This window comes from Sturnira hondurensis, unplaced genomic scaffold, assembly GCF_014824575.4.
Source record: "Sturnira hondurensis isolate 20B ecotype Veracruz unplaced genomic scaffold, ASM1482457v3 Scaffold0025406, whole genome shotgun sequence".
NCBI lineage: Eukaryota > Metazoa > Chordata > Mammalia > Chiroptera > Phyllostomidae > Sturnira > Sturnira hondurensis.
In genome coordinates this window covers 1,322,416-1,337,417 of record NW_028098037.1, presented here as the reverse complement: position 1 = coordinate 1,337,417, position 15,002 = coordinate 1,322,416, and the positions used below count along the sequence as shown (strand labels likewise).

Sequence of the window (15,002 nt, the reverse complement as noted above, 5' to 3'; positions counted from 1 at the left end):
AAACTATAAAAAACAATTATTTTTCTAACTTTCTTTATTCCTTTTTCTTTAACAAACTTCTTCCTCATTTTATACAGATTTAACAGTAAGACATTCACCACTATGGTGCAACAATGTAAAAGCAGACTTTCAAATCACCAGTAACCTTGCATTTGAAGTTATGAATAAAGGTGCTCTTCTTTTTTTTTATTGTTGTCTCCATTTTCACCCCACCATGCCACCCGCACCACCCATCCCCACCTCCTACACTCAAATCCACCCCCTTTGGCTTTGTCCATGTATCCTTTATACATGTTCCTTGATGGCCTTTCCCATTGTATCCCCTATTATCCCTCTCCACCCTCATTTCTGATTACTGTAAGTTTGTTCTTTATTTCAGTATTTCTGGTTATATTTTGCTTGCTTGTTTGCTTTGTTGATTAGGTCCCACTTAGAGGTGAGATCATGTGGTATTTGTCTTTCACTGTCTGGCTTCTTTCACTCAGCATAATGCTTTCCAGTTCCATCCATGCTGTAGCAAAGGGTAGGAGCTCCTTCTTTCTTTCTGCTGTGTAGAAGTCCATTGTGTAAATATACTACAGTTGTTTTGATCCACTGATTTGCTGATGGGCACTTAGGTTGCTTCTGTCAGGATGGGTGGGGTAGGACAAAATGGCAGCCGAACTATAACCCGGAAAAGACCACTGACGTCAAACCAGGGAGCCAAAACAACAGGCTTTGTCAAAAGGGCTATCCGCATAGCAACCTGAGCCCAAGGAGAACCACCAATGATATATTGCCATTTTGTTCAAAGGGTACTGATCCCCAGCTCCCAGGAAGAGAGCAACCAAAATAAAACCCTGCCACATACCCTGCTTGGGAGCAACTTCTTCGGCCCCACTCTGCAGACCAGAGAACCTCACCTGGGTGTGCAAACCCCAATAAAGCTCTATGCTGCCTAACTTTGTGGCTGATTGGCAGTTCTTCCTCGGCAGAGCCTAAGAAAACCTTTCATTTGGTGCCAAAACCCAGGAGAAGTTGTTGTCTGCTGAAGATCGCTCCTCTCCCTACTCCCCGAGAAGGCCTCACAGCCACCCCACCAGTCCAGACTAAGAACCAGAGTAAGTGCCGTTGCCCTTAAGTTTCTGGTTCCTGAACACTGATTCCAGGCCCCCATTTGCTGGGAGAGACTGCTTTCACACCAAAACCGCAGCACTGTGTCGGGGTGATCCTTCCAGAAAAAGCTGCTCTCCCTCTGGTGAGAGGTTCTGAGCACCAGAGGAGGCATCCCTGGACCCAGACCCCCATTTTTGCCAGACCGGATCAGCAGATTGGGTTGCGGGACACTGATTCCCATTTGCTGATCCTCGTGGGACCAGGAATGGGGGGGGGGGGGAGTCCAAGCCAGATCCTAAGTCACCTCTAGGGTGCCTTCTGAAAAATTTGCCAGCAATTGACCCTGGCCTCAAGCAAAAACAGCTGATTTTTCTATCCACTACAGCCTGGCCATTATATCAGCTCAATAATTGTAAAACCGGGCCTCCTGAAGGCACTTTCGATTTTGTTACCCTTACTGACCTAGATTATTTTTGCAGATGGACTGGCAAATGGTCTGAGGTCCCCTACATTCAGGGCTTTTGGGCCTTGCACTCCTGCCCAAATCTGTGTGCCCAATGCTCCACAGCCCAAGTTCTTCTCGCTCGAGGGAACCCTGAACCCATCCGGTCTCCTAAGCCTACTGCCCAGAACCTCTTTCCTCCTTTTCTGATTCCCCTGAAGATCTTGCTTCCCCTCCTTCTTCCCTTCCTTATCAACTCCCGCCAACGGCTGCTCCAGCCCCGGCCCTCCCCTCTCAACTGGATTCTCCCCCTCCCTCTGAAGACCTTTCTTCCCCAATCAGCTCACACACCCACTCCTGCCTGAATCTAGAGCCCCTAGACTTCGGCATTTGCCCTCTCCAGGAAGTGGTGGGAGCAGAAGGTGTCATTCAGGTCCATGTCCCTTTTTCAGTAACTGACCTCTCTTCAATTGAAAAACGCCTAGGCTCATTCTCCACTAACCCTGCCAATTTTCTCAGGGAATTCCAGTACCTAGTCCAGGCTTATAACCTCACATGGCATGACCTGCACATCATTTTAACTTCCACCATGACCCCGGATGAGCGCGATCGCATCCAGACTACAGCTAGGGCTCATGTAGACCAAACCCACGTCACCAATCCCCTCATGCCAGTAGGGGCTGAAGCCATGCCAGAGGTGCAACCAGACTGGGACTACCAGGTAGGACAGACGGGTCAGAGGAGCTGCGACCACATGATTGAGTGCCTGATAGCAGGTATGCACCATTCTGCCCAGAAAGCAGTCAATTACGATAAGCTCAGAGAGGTCACCCAAGGCCTTAGAGAAAATCCAGTGCTGTTTCTCAACAGACTAACTGAGGCAATGGTACTCCATACCCGCCTTGACCCCGCTTCTAACACATTGGGCCACTGTCTTCGCTACTCACTTTATCTCCCAGTCAGCCCCAGATATTAGAAGGAAACTGAAAAAGGCTGAGGGTGGCCCCCAAACCCCCATCCAAGATCTGGTAAATATGGCATTTAAGGTTTTCAATAACTGGGAAGCAGAGACTGAGGCTGTGCTCCAGGCTCGTCTACAGCAAAAGGTAGCCCTGCAAACCCAAGCCATGCTAGCAGCCCTGCAGCTGGCAGCAAACACGGGCATGGGGGTGAAGCCTAAGTTCAGGCCAAAGTACACCCTACCAGGGTCCTGTTTCATATGTGGCAAAGAAGGTCACTGGGCCCGCCAGTGCCCTCAACCTTGGCCACCACCGAAGCCTTGCCCTGATTGCCGACAGCTTGGCCACTGGAGGGATACCTGTCCCCTTAGAGCCTCGTTCCCAGCACCTCCACGCAGGGGACCAGCCGATCAAGGTGTGGACTCTTCCCTGGCTGCCCTGGAACTTCTCAGACTCCTAGATGGTTGAAGCGGCCTGGGCTCGAAGACTCCCATCACCCTCACCGAGCCCAGAGTAATGCTGCAGGTAGCTGGTAAGTCCATCTCTTTCCTAGTGGACACGGGGGCTACCTTCTCTGTTTTACCATCTTTTTCAGGATCTCTTACTCCTTCCCTGATCTCTGTCATGGAGGTTGATGGAACCCTGTCTCGCCTGTGGCGAACCTCTCTGCTTAACTGCAGTCTGAACGGCTTTTCTTCTTTCCATTCATTCCTTGTCATACCGTCCTGCCCTATTCTCCTTCTAGGATGGCATGTTCTCCAATTATTAGGCACCACTCTTCAGATCGCACAAATCCTGACCTCTTCCGCCTCCCTTATCCTCCTGCTGTTGGAAAACCCAACTCCTCCTCCAGTTCCACCGATTTGCCCTTCCCTTGTCAGCCCACAAGTATGGGACACTTCTACCCCAACCGTGGCTTCTCATCACCCCCCAGTCATCATCTGCCTAAAATGGCCCAACGTTTCCCCATCCCGACCCCAATTTCCTATCTCCCAAACAAATTTAAAAGGATTACAACCTATCATCACCTGCCTCCTAGACCAGAAACTTCTTGTCCCTGTTAATTCTCCCTGCAACACTCCCATTCTCCCAGTCAAAAAACTGTCCTGAGCCTACTACCTGGTCCAGAACCTTAGACTCATCAATGAAGCAGTCATCCCTACCCACCCAGTAGTCCCTAACCCCTATACTGTTCTCTCTCACATCTCTGCTAATACAACCCACTTCTCAGTCCTAGACCTCAAAGACGCCTTCTTCACTATCCCACTACACCCAGAGCCCCAGTGTCTTTTCGCCTTCACAAGGACAGACCCTAATGCTGCTCTATCACAACAGCTTATGTAGACAGTCTTGCTGTACGTGTGTAGAGATAGCCCCCATTTATTTGGTCAGGATTTAGCTAGAGACTTAGCTTCCTGTGACCTAGGCTCCAGCAAGGTCCTCCAATACGTAGATGACCTCCTTCTCTGCAGCTCCACTTTATGGGACTCCAGACAACATACTGCAAATCTCCTTAACTTCCTTGCCCAAAAAAGATACTGAGTCTCTCCTACAAGGCTCAGTTGTCAAGCCAGAAAGTCACCTACTTAGGTCTCTTAGGTCTCTCTCTCTCTCTCTCTCTCTCTCTCTCAGTCGCCTACCTCGAGAAGCCTCCTGGGTAACCTTTAATCAGATGCTGCTTCAGGCCCAAAACTACTTGCCCCTCCCTGATGAACCAGAAAATGCCAACCTCTAGCCCCTCCCCTCTATACCCCCCCTGGCAGCAGGAAGTGGCCGGATTGAACAGGGTGCCTTTTATCCTATCAAAGAGGTTGGAATGTCAGCATGGGTGGGATAGGACGAAATGGCAGCTGAACTACAACCTGGAAAAGATGGCTGACGTCAAACTAGGGAGCCGAAATGACAGGCTTTGCCAAAACGGATATCCGCATAGCAATCTGAGCCTGAGGAGAACCACCAATGATATATTGCCACTTTGTTCAAAGGGGACCAATCCCCAGCTCCCATGAAAAGAGCCAAAAAAAAATAAAAGCCCACCACATTCCCTGCTTGGGAGCAACTTCTTCGGCCCCCCACTTTGTGGACCAGAGAACCTTACCCAGGTGTGCAAACCCCAATAGAGCTCTATACTGCCTAACTTTGTGGTCGATTGGCATTCCTTCCTTGGCGGAGCTTAAGAAAACCTTTCAGCTTCCAGCACTTGTCTACTGTCAATTGTGCTGCTATGAATGTTGGGTGCATAGGTTCTTCTGGATTGATGATTCAGGGCATTTAGGGTAGAATCCCAGTAGCAGAATTGCTGGATCAAAAGGCAGTTTCATTTTCAGTTTTCTGAGAAAATTCCGTACTGTTTTCCATAGCGGTTGTACCAGTCTGCAATCCCACCAATAGTGCACTAGGGTTTCCTTTTCTCCACATCCTCTCCAACATTTGTTGTTTGTTATTTGTTTATGATGGCCATTCTGACTGGTATGAAGCGGTATCTCATTATGGTTTCAATTTGCATCTCTCTGATAGCTAGTGATATTGAGCATCTTTTCATGTGTCTCTGGATCCTCTGTATGTCCTCCTTGGAGAAGTGTTAGTTCAAGTCCTTTGCCCATTTTTTAACTGGGTTGTTTGTCTTCCTGGAGTGGAGTCATGTAAGTTCTTTATATATTTTGGTGATCAAACCCTTGTCTGAAGAATCATTGGCAAATTGGTTTTCCCTTATGGTTGATTCTCTTTTCTTTTTAATACTGTTTTCTTTAGCCGTGCAGAAGCTTTTTATTTTGAGAATATCCCATTTGTTTATACTTTCCTTATGTCCCTTGCTCTAGAGGACACACATAATGATGAAAATATTGCTGCATGGAATATCTGAAATTTTCCTGCCTATGTTCTCTTCTAGGACTTTTATGGTGTCATTACTTATATTTAAGTCATTTATCCACCTTGAAATTATTATTGTATATGTTATAAGTTGGTGATCGAGTTTTATTTTTTTGTCCAGATATCCCAACGCCATTTGTTGGAGATATTATTTTCACTCCATTTTATGTTTCCCACCCTTTTTCAAATATTAATTGACCATAGAGACTTGGGTTTATTTCTTGGCTCTCTGTTCTGTTCCATTGGTCTATGTATCTGTTCTTAGTGCCAGTACCATACTGTTTTGATTACAGTGACCTTGTAATATAGTTTTATATTAGGTTTTGTGACCCCTCTCCCTCCAACTTTGCTCTTTCTCAACATTTCCACAGCTATTTGGGGTCATTTATGGTTCCATTTAAATTTTTTAAATGTTCTTTCTGTGTCTGCAACATATGTCATTTGTATTTTAATAGGGGTTGCATTGAATCTATAAATTGCTTTGGGTAGTATAGACATTTTGATTATGTTAATTCTTCCAATCCATGAACATGGTATATGCTTCCATTTGTTTGTTTCTTCCTTAACTTCTTTCTTCAGTGCTGTGTAGTTTTCTGAGTACAGATTTTTTACCTCCTTGGTAAGGTTTATTCTTGGGTACTTTATTTTTCTTATTGCTATAGAAAATGAGATTTTTCCCCCTGATTTCTGATTCTGATCTTTTGTTGTTGGTGTACAAAAATGCCTTTGATTTCTGAATATTGACTTTGAACCCTGCTGTTTTGCTAAATTTGCTTATTAGGTCAAGTAGTTTTTTGGTGGAGTCTATAGGGTTTTCTATGTACATTATCATATCATCTGAAAACAGTGACAGTTTTACTTCCTCCTTTTCAATTAGATGCCTTTTATTTCTCTTTCTTGTCTGATCATTGTGGATAGGACTTCCGATACTATATTGAATGGAAGTGGTGAAATTGGACATCCTTATGTTGTTCCTGATCTTAGGGGGAAGGTTTTTAGTTTTGCCCATTGAATATGATATTGGCTGTAGGTTTCATGTATATATCTTGATAAAGAATGCTCCCTCTGCTTCAACTTTGCTGAGTGTTTTTATCATAAATGGGTGCTGTACCTTATCAAATAAATGCTTTTTCCTCATCTATTGATATGATCATGTAATTTTTGTCTTTCCTTTTGTTTATATGATGTATTACCTTTACTTATTTGTGAATAGTTGTATCATCCTTGCATCGCTGGGGTGAATCCCAGTTCATCATAGTGTATGATCTTTTTAATGTATTGTTGGATGCAATTTGCCAATATTTTGTTGAGGATTTTAGCATCTGTCTTCATCAGCGAAACTGGTCTGTAGTTTTCTTTCTTTGTTGTGTCTTTATCTAGTTTTAGAATTAGGATGACAATGGCATCATAAAAAGAGTTTGGGAGTCTTCCCTCTTCTTGAATTTTTTTTGGACTAGTCTGAAAAGTATAGATCTTAGCACTTCCTTAAAATTTTTATAAAATTCTCCTGTAAAACCATCTGTTCCAGGACTTTTGTATGTTGGGATTTTTTTGATTACTATTTCAATTTCATCAGCTGTCATTGGTCTGTTCAGAATTTTTGCTTCTTCTTTATGGAGTTTCGGAACATTATATTTTTTTAGAAATTTGTCCATTTCACCCAGGTTTTCAAATTTCTTGGCATATAGTTCTTCATAGTATTTCCTTACAATGCTTTGTATTTCTGTGGTATCAGTTGTAATCTCTCCTCTTTCATTCCTGCTGGTGCTTATTTGGGCCCTCTCTCTTTTTTTCTTGATAGGTCTCCTGGAAGGCTTGTCTATTTACCATCTCCTGGATTTATTGATCCTTTAGATTCTGCCTTTAGTCTCTATGTTATTTAATTCTGGTCTGATCTTGGTTATTTCCTTCCTTCTACTCTTCTATGTGGGCTTTGCTTATTGTTATTCCTCCAGTTATTGTAGATGTAGGGTTAGGTTGTTTATCTGGAATGTTTCTATCTTTTCTAGGTAGGCCTGTATTATTACAAACTTCCCTCTCAGGACTGCCTTCTCCATGTCCTATAGGCTTAGAGAGTCCCAAAAAAGTTGGACCCAAGAAGGAACATATCAAGGCACATCATAATTACATTAGCCAAGATTAAAATTAAGGACAGAATTCTAGAAGCAGCAAGAGATAAGGGGACAGTCACCTACAAAGGAGAGCCCATCAGACTGTCAGCAGATTTCTCAAAAGAGACTTTACAGGCAAGAAGGGGCTGGAAAGAAGTATTCCAAGTCATGAAATCCAAAGACCTACAGCCAACATTACTCTATCCAGCGAAGCTTTCATTTAGAATGGAAGGGCAGATAAAGTGCTTCTCAGATAAGGTCAAATTCAAGGAGTTCATCATCACCAAGCCCTTATTATATGAAATGTGAAAGGGACTTATCTAAGAAAAAGAAGATAAAAAATATGAACAGTGAAAGGAAAGCAAACTCACAGTTATTAACAACCACGCCTAAAACAAAAGCAGACCAAGAGAACAGCTAGATCAGGAGCTGAACCATAGAAATGGGGATCACATGGAGGGTGAGCAACAGGGGAGTGGGAGGAGGAGAAGAGGGGAGATGGTACAGAGAATAAGTAGCATAGATGGTAAGTAGAAAATAGACAGAGAGGGGAGGGCAGGAATACTCTGGGAAATACAGAATCTAAAGAACTTGTGACACATGGACATGAATGACAGGGAAGAAATGGTGGGGGAGGGGTGTGCAGGGTGGAGGGGAGTGAAGGGGGAATGGGACAACTGTAATGGCATAATCAATAAAATATATTTTAAAAAGTTTTGGACTGTTGTGTATTTATTTTCATTTTTTTCCAGTAACTTTTTTATTTCTTTCTTGATCTCATTATTAACTCATTCATTGTTTAATAGCATATTATTCAATCTCCATGAATTTTACTGTTTTTGAGTTTTTTCCTGAGATTGGTTTCTAGTTTCAGTCATTTGTGGTCCAAGAAAATGCTTGATATTATTTCAATTTTCTTGAATTAGTTGAGGCTGGCTTTGTGTCCTATTATGTGGTCTATATTTGAAAATGTTCCATGTTGATTTGAAAAGAATGTGTACTTTGCTTCTTTGAGATGAAAGGTTCTATATATATATATATAACTTTTAAGTCCATTTGATCTAGGGCATTGTTCAATGCCACAATATCATTGTTGATATTTTGTTTGAAGATCTATCCATTTTTGACAGTGTGGTGTTAAAACCCACTAGTATAAGTGTGTTGCTGTCTATATCTTTCTTGAAGTCTTCCAAGATTTTGCTTATATATTTGGGTGTTCCTATGTCAGGTGCATATCTGTTTACAATGTTTATGTCCTCTTGATAGACTCTTCCCTGGAGTATTATGAAGTGTCCTTCAGTGTCTCTTTTTATGACTTCTGTTCTTAAGTCTATTTTTGTCTAATACAAGTATTGCTACCTTAGCTTTTTTTCCTGTTCATTTGCTTTGAATATTTTTTCCAGCCCTTCACTTTCATCTGTGTACATATTTAATTCTGAAATGAGTTCCTTGTAAGCTGCATATGTGAGAGTCATGTATTCTCATTCATTCAGATACCTTGTATCTTTTGATTGGAGTATTTAGTCCTTTAAGATTTAAGTTTATTATTGATAGGTACTCTTTTGTACCTGTGTTTCTCTCTCTCATTCTTTTTCTTCCTCTCCTTATAGCAGTTCCTTTGGCATATATTGCCATGCTGGTTTGGTGGAGGTGTATTTTTTGAGGCTTCTTTTGTCTGGGAAACTCCTTATTTCACCTTCCATTTTAATTGAGAGACTTGCTAGGTAGAGCAGTCTTGGAAACATTTGCTTTTCATTACTTGGAATATTTTTGCCATTCTCTCCTGGTTTGTATGTGTCTGTTGAGAAATCATCTGCTAGCCTTATCAGAATTCCCTTCTATGTTACTTCTGGTTTCTCCTTTGCTGCTTTTAAGATTATCTCTTTTTCCTTAAAACCTGGTGTTTTAATTATTATTTGTCTTGGAGTAGGCTTCTTTGGGTTCATCTTGATTGGGACTCTGTGCTTCCTGAACTTGCATGGTTTTCCCCCTCTCCAGCTTCATAAAGTTTTCTGCCATTGTTTTTTCAAACAGGGTTTCTGTTCCTTGCTCCTTTTTTTCTCCTTCTGGTATTCCTATGATTTCAGTGTTCTTGCATTTCATGTAGTCTTATAGTTCCCTTAAGCTATCTTCATTTTTTTTTAGTCCTTTTTATGCAGCTGCTCTACCTGGGTGTTTCTACCTTGTCTTCTGGCTCACTAGTCAGTCTTCTGCTACATCCAGCCTGCTTGTAATTCCTTCTAATATGTTTTTTTTTATTTCAGATATTGTATTCTTCATTTCTTCTTGGTTCTTGTTTTAGTTTCTATTTTTCTTTTCATACTGTTGTAGTTCTCACTAAGTTCCTTGTAGTTGTCTGTGAATTCCTTGAGCATCCTTATAATAATCCTTTTGAATTCTACATCTGATAGTTTGCTTGCCTCCATTTCATTTACCTTTTAGTGGGAAGTCTTCCATTTCTTTAGACTGCAGGTTCTTTCTTTGTCTCCCCATTTTAGGTGAGTCTTTTTGTTTGTTTCTGTGCTTCTGGATGCTCTGCTTTTCTAGCTGTCTTTGTAGGGTGAAATTCTATGGTAGGAGTTCTATGAGATTCAGCAGTGCAGTCTCTTTGATCTCCTTGTCTGGAAGTTCTAGATTTGCCCTTTCTTCTCTTTCTGTGGACTCTCTTGTTGTACTTGGGTTTTACCTGTTGGTGGTTCCTTTGTTGGTGGGCTGTCTCCTCCATGGGTTTTACTGGTGTTCAAAATTCCCACCTTATTTCATGTGTGATCAGTGGCATTGTGAAGGCAAAATGGATTAAGACATCAGAAGAGAATTCTGTGGGATGCAAAGTACCAACAAGTAGAGAACAGAAAGGAGATCCTTTGGAGAAGCACAGCAATAACCATGATATTTCGCCCAACTAGCCACTTTTCATAAAAGGTTCAAAAGAGATAAGACTCTTATTAGAGGAGAGAAGGAATGTGAGCTGAATCCAGAAAACAGAGCATTTGTGCAAGTTTAGATGGTGAGATATAGTGACAGTAAGGAATAGAAACAAGGCATAGTATGCAAAAGAATAGTTAATCACAACAGTAATAAAGCTCAGGATGATAGTGAAACACGCCAAGACCAGGGAGAGTGCTGTGTAGTATTTACAATAATATGACACAATAATTATTTATAATAATATGACAAGAAATATATGAGCTGAATAAAAAGAATGGGGGTAAAAACCAAGAGCAGCATATTACTGGAAAAGAAGAAAAGTGAAGTGAAAGAGAAAAATTAAAATGCAATATGAAAGAGAGAACAAGGAAAACCATTCAAACAATGCAATTAAACAAACAAAATGAAGAAAACTAAACAGAAAAGAGAGAAATAAAAATAATAATAGTAAAAGAAAAGAAATAAAAAATAATAAAATGCAAGTTGTAGGATAGCAAAGTGAAATTTCTCTCACTTTCTCATGGTGTTAGCCTTGTGATCCCTCTCTGGATCTGTCTTTGGTCCTATCACAGCTTCAGGTTTTATTGTCTCACACATGGGAAAAGAAAAGAAAAAGCCTCCACCTGACTTTAAACCCAATAAGAGGGCTAAGCAAGTCTGCTCATCTTCCTGGATGTTGTAGGCAGAGAGGGGCTGGGCATCACTTTGTTCCTTTCCTGTGGTTTTGAATAGATGGGGCTAGGTCTGGGCAGCATATTCACAGGTGCCCAGCTTCAAGCCCAGGCCTTCAGAGCACTGGTAGGCCCTCCCTGTCCATTTACGCCAGGCCGGTGACTTTAATCCACCATGTTGCACTGCCCTTGGGGTGCCCTGATTATGAGAAACTCACATGCCATCTCCTCCCTCTTTGGTGGCCTGGGTCCTATGTACTCTCAAAATCCCTTTAAGACAGTTTAGTTTCCCTATTAAATTAAGTCTCTCTGGAGATTGCTGCTGCCCCTCTGAGCCCCTGCTGCCCCACTTTGATCAGTCCATGAGGCACCCTGACTTGGAACAAATTGTGCCCCTCCTCCTCCATCATCTCTGGCCTGGATGCGGCATGTGAGAGTTTCTTAAACAGTGGCTGAGAGCCTATTTTTGAGTAAATTCCTCTCGTTCGCACCCACAGTTTAACAAGCATCTGGCTTTTCACACAGCCCAACTCTCTGAGAGCAGTCCGGAGATTATCCAGGTCAAGGTCCAGCATGGCCCAACTCTTCTCCTTCTCCAGGTGTCACCCAGCTCCCCAATTTCTCTGATAATGACCTAGCCAGTGACCACGTCCTAGCAGGGGAACACAGCTTCTGTATATCTCCCACTAGTCTTTATTCCCTCAGGGACTTCAAACACCCAGGTCTTTCCTGTTTGGGGGCTATTTTCCCTGCTATGGTAGGGGAGGGAGCTGCGGAGTTGCATCTGGCTCTCCTCCAAAGCTCCTGTGGCAGCCACCACCCCAGTGCCAGGTGTCAGGCCAGGGACCACAGTAGCCTTGGTATCATGCAGGTCCCAGGAAACATACTGTCCCAACGCAATCTCCTTGCCATCTCTTTTTCAACGTCCTCTATAATTTTTGCTTCCAAACTTCATATAAGCTAGGACTTCATTGCCTGTTCATTCTGTTCTTCAGAAGACTGGCTAGGTGTCCCAGTTGGGTGCACAAGCAGGTTCAGCTCCTACCTACCTCGCTGCCATATTTAGGATCTAAAGGTGCTCTTTTTGATAATTACTGCATAGAATTTTATTTCAATTTTATTTTTTCTTAAAAATTTAAAGTCTTAACCTTTGCTGGAGTTAATAGCAATTCTCATTCTTCCATTTTTTTCTACATGCCTTTCATTGCTCTAGAACTTTTGACAAAAAAAAAAATTCTCCTTAGGGTATCCCACTACTTCTCAAGTAGACTGATGTTTTTTAAAAAATGTTCTTATCAATAATACTCACTGTCTTACTAACCTCATGTGGTAACTTGTTAGTAGTTGTCTGACAGAAAGGTATGTAGAGTGGAAGTTGTGATAGTCTCATGGCTGGGGGGCAGGGGTTAACATCCCAGCTTTCAAGTAAAAATTCCATCCTTAGAACAATCAACCCATACAGGGATGCACATTACAATCCCCTGAGAGCATTTTACAATATGCAATCAACCAGGCTCCCCTTCAGATCAATTAAATTAGAATCTTTGAGGTCTGGGTCTGGCCATCATGGTTTTATAAAAGCTCTATGTTGATTTGCAATCCAGGTTAAGAAACACTTAGCCCTAACNTCCCAGGTCATGCAGGTCCCAGGAAACATACTGTCCCAACGCAATCTCCTTGCCATCTCTTTTTCAACGTCCTCTATAATTTTTGCTTCCAAACTTCATATAAGCTAGGACTTCATTGCCTGTTCATTCTGTTCTTCAGAAGACTGGCTAGGTGTCCCAGTTGGGTGCATAAGCAGGTTCAGCTCCTACCTACCTCGCTGCCATATTTAGGATCTAAAGGTGCTCTTTTTGATAATTACTACATAGAATTTTATTTCAATTTTATTTTTTCTTAAAAATTTAAAGTCTTAACCTTTGCTGGAGTTAATAGCAATTCTCATTCTTCCATTTTTTCTACATGCCTTTCATTGCTCTAGAACTTTTGACAAAAAAAAAAATTCTCCTTAGGGTATCCCACTACTTCTCAAGTAGACTGCCGTTTTTTAAAAAATGTTCTTATCAATAATACTCACTGTCTTACTAACCTCATGTGGTAACTTGTTAGTAGTTGTCTGACAGAAAGGTATGTAGAGTGGAAGTTGTGATAGTCTCATGGCTGGGGGGCAGGGGTTAACATCCCAGCTTTCAAGTAAAAATTCCATCCTTAGAACAATCAACCCATACAGGGATGCACATTACAATCCCCTGAGAGCATTTTACAATATGCAATCAACCAGGCTCCCCTTCAGATCAATTAAATTAGAATCTTTGAGGTCTGGGTCTGGCCATCATGGTTTTATAAAAGCTCTATGTTGATTTGCAATCCAGGTTAAGAAACACTTAGCCCTAACTTCTTAATAGCCTTAGCTTTAACTTCAGGATAGTAGGAGTGATCATCATACCTTGTTCACTTATTTCAGAAGCATCAATAGAGAGGATACATAAATACACAGGGTCCAGCACTAATAACATACCCTTTTTATTATAAAAGCTTTTATTATAAAATCATAAACATGTAATTCTGTAACATAACAATATCACACTCAAGCATACCACAACATTTGGGGTTAAATGTTCAAATTAAAACTACATATTATTACACCCATATTATTATCCTACCAACCACACTCAAGCAGGCCTTATAGCAGCTGGACCCTGTATTTGCATCATGCCTCAAAACATTTAAAAACCTTTTTCCTCTCCAGCTCCTCCTCCCCCTAAAAAAAATTTGTTTGTTGCTTTGTTTATGATGGCCATTCTGACCAGTGTATGGTGGAAAACAGTATAGAATTTTTTAAGAAAACTAAAAATGGACCTGCCTTTTGACCCAGTAATTCCACTGCTGGTATTATACTCTAAAAACCTTCAAACACCAATCCAAAAGAACCTATGCACCCCAATGTTCATAGCAGCACAGTTTACAATAGCCAAGAGTTGGAAGCAACCTAGATGCCCGTCGGTCAATTACTGGATCAAAAAGCTACGTTACATTTACACAGTGGAATTCTATGCTGCAGAAAGGAAGAAGGAGCTCCTACCCTTTGCAACATCATTGATGGAACTGGAAAGCATTATGCTGAGCGAAATAAGCCAGGCAGTGAAAGACAAATACCATATGATATCACCTTTAACAGGAATCTAAACAACAAAACAAACAAGCAAGCAAAATGTAACCAAAGACACTGAAATTCAGAACAGGCTGACAGGGACCAGAGGGGAGAGGGGAGAAAACTTCAGGGGAAAAGGGGAAAGATTCACAGAAACTATTATAAAGGACACAGGAGAACAACTAAGGGGGTTGAAAATGGGAGGGAGGTGGGGAGCACAGGGGGTGGGCTGGGAAGAGAGTGGGGGATGGAAAACTGTACTTGAACAATAACTAAATTTAAAAAATTTTTAAAAGAATCTGGCCCTGGCCAGTGTGTCTCAGTTTATTGGAGCATTGTCCCATAAAAAAAGGTTTTGAGTTCAATTCCTGGTTAAGGCACATGCCTGGGGTGTGGATTCCATTCCCGGTCCAGGAATGTATGATCCCTGGTCTGAGCATATACAGGAGGCAACCAATAGATGCTTCTCTCTTACAACAAAGTTCCTCTCTCTCCTTTCCTCTGTCTCTGAAAGCAATGAAAAAAGAGTTCTTGGATAAGGATTAAAGAAGAAATCTGGTAATAATTCATTCAGTCCTTCTTTTTACAAAGGGACAGGTATCTTCCTCCTATTTCCTAAAAATATATATCCAAGAATGAAAAACCAGTGATTCTCGACCTTTGACTATGGCAGAGAAAATGACAGATTGGATGGGCAGAAAGCATGTCACAGATCCAGTTGAGAATATGAAAAAAATCTATAGATCTTCTTTCAAGCAAACATGGGCACAC

General features: G+C 41.8%; 1 pseudogene; it reads left to right on the top strand.

Annotated features, from left to right (window-relative positions):
* The first annotated feature begins 2,126 nt into the window (after positions 1-2,126).
* The window catches only part of LOC118982579 (protein FAM161A-like), a 198,776-nt pseudogene continuing 185,900 nt past the window's right edge, over positions 2,127-15,002 (top strand).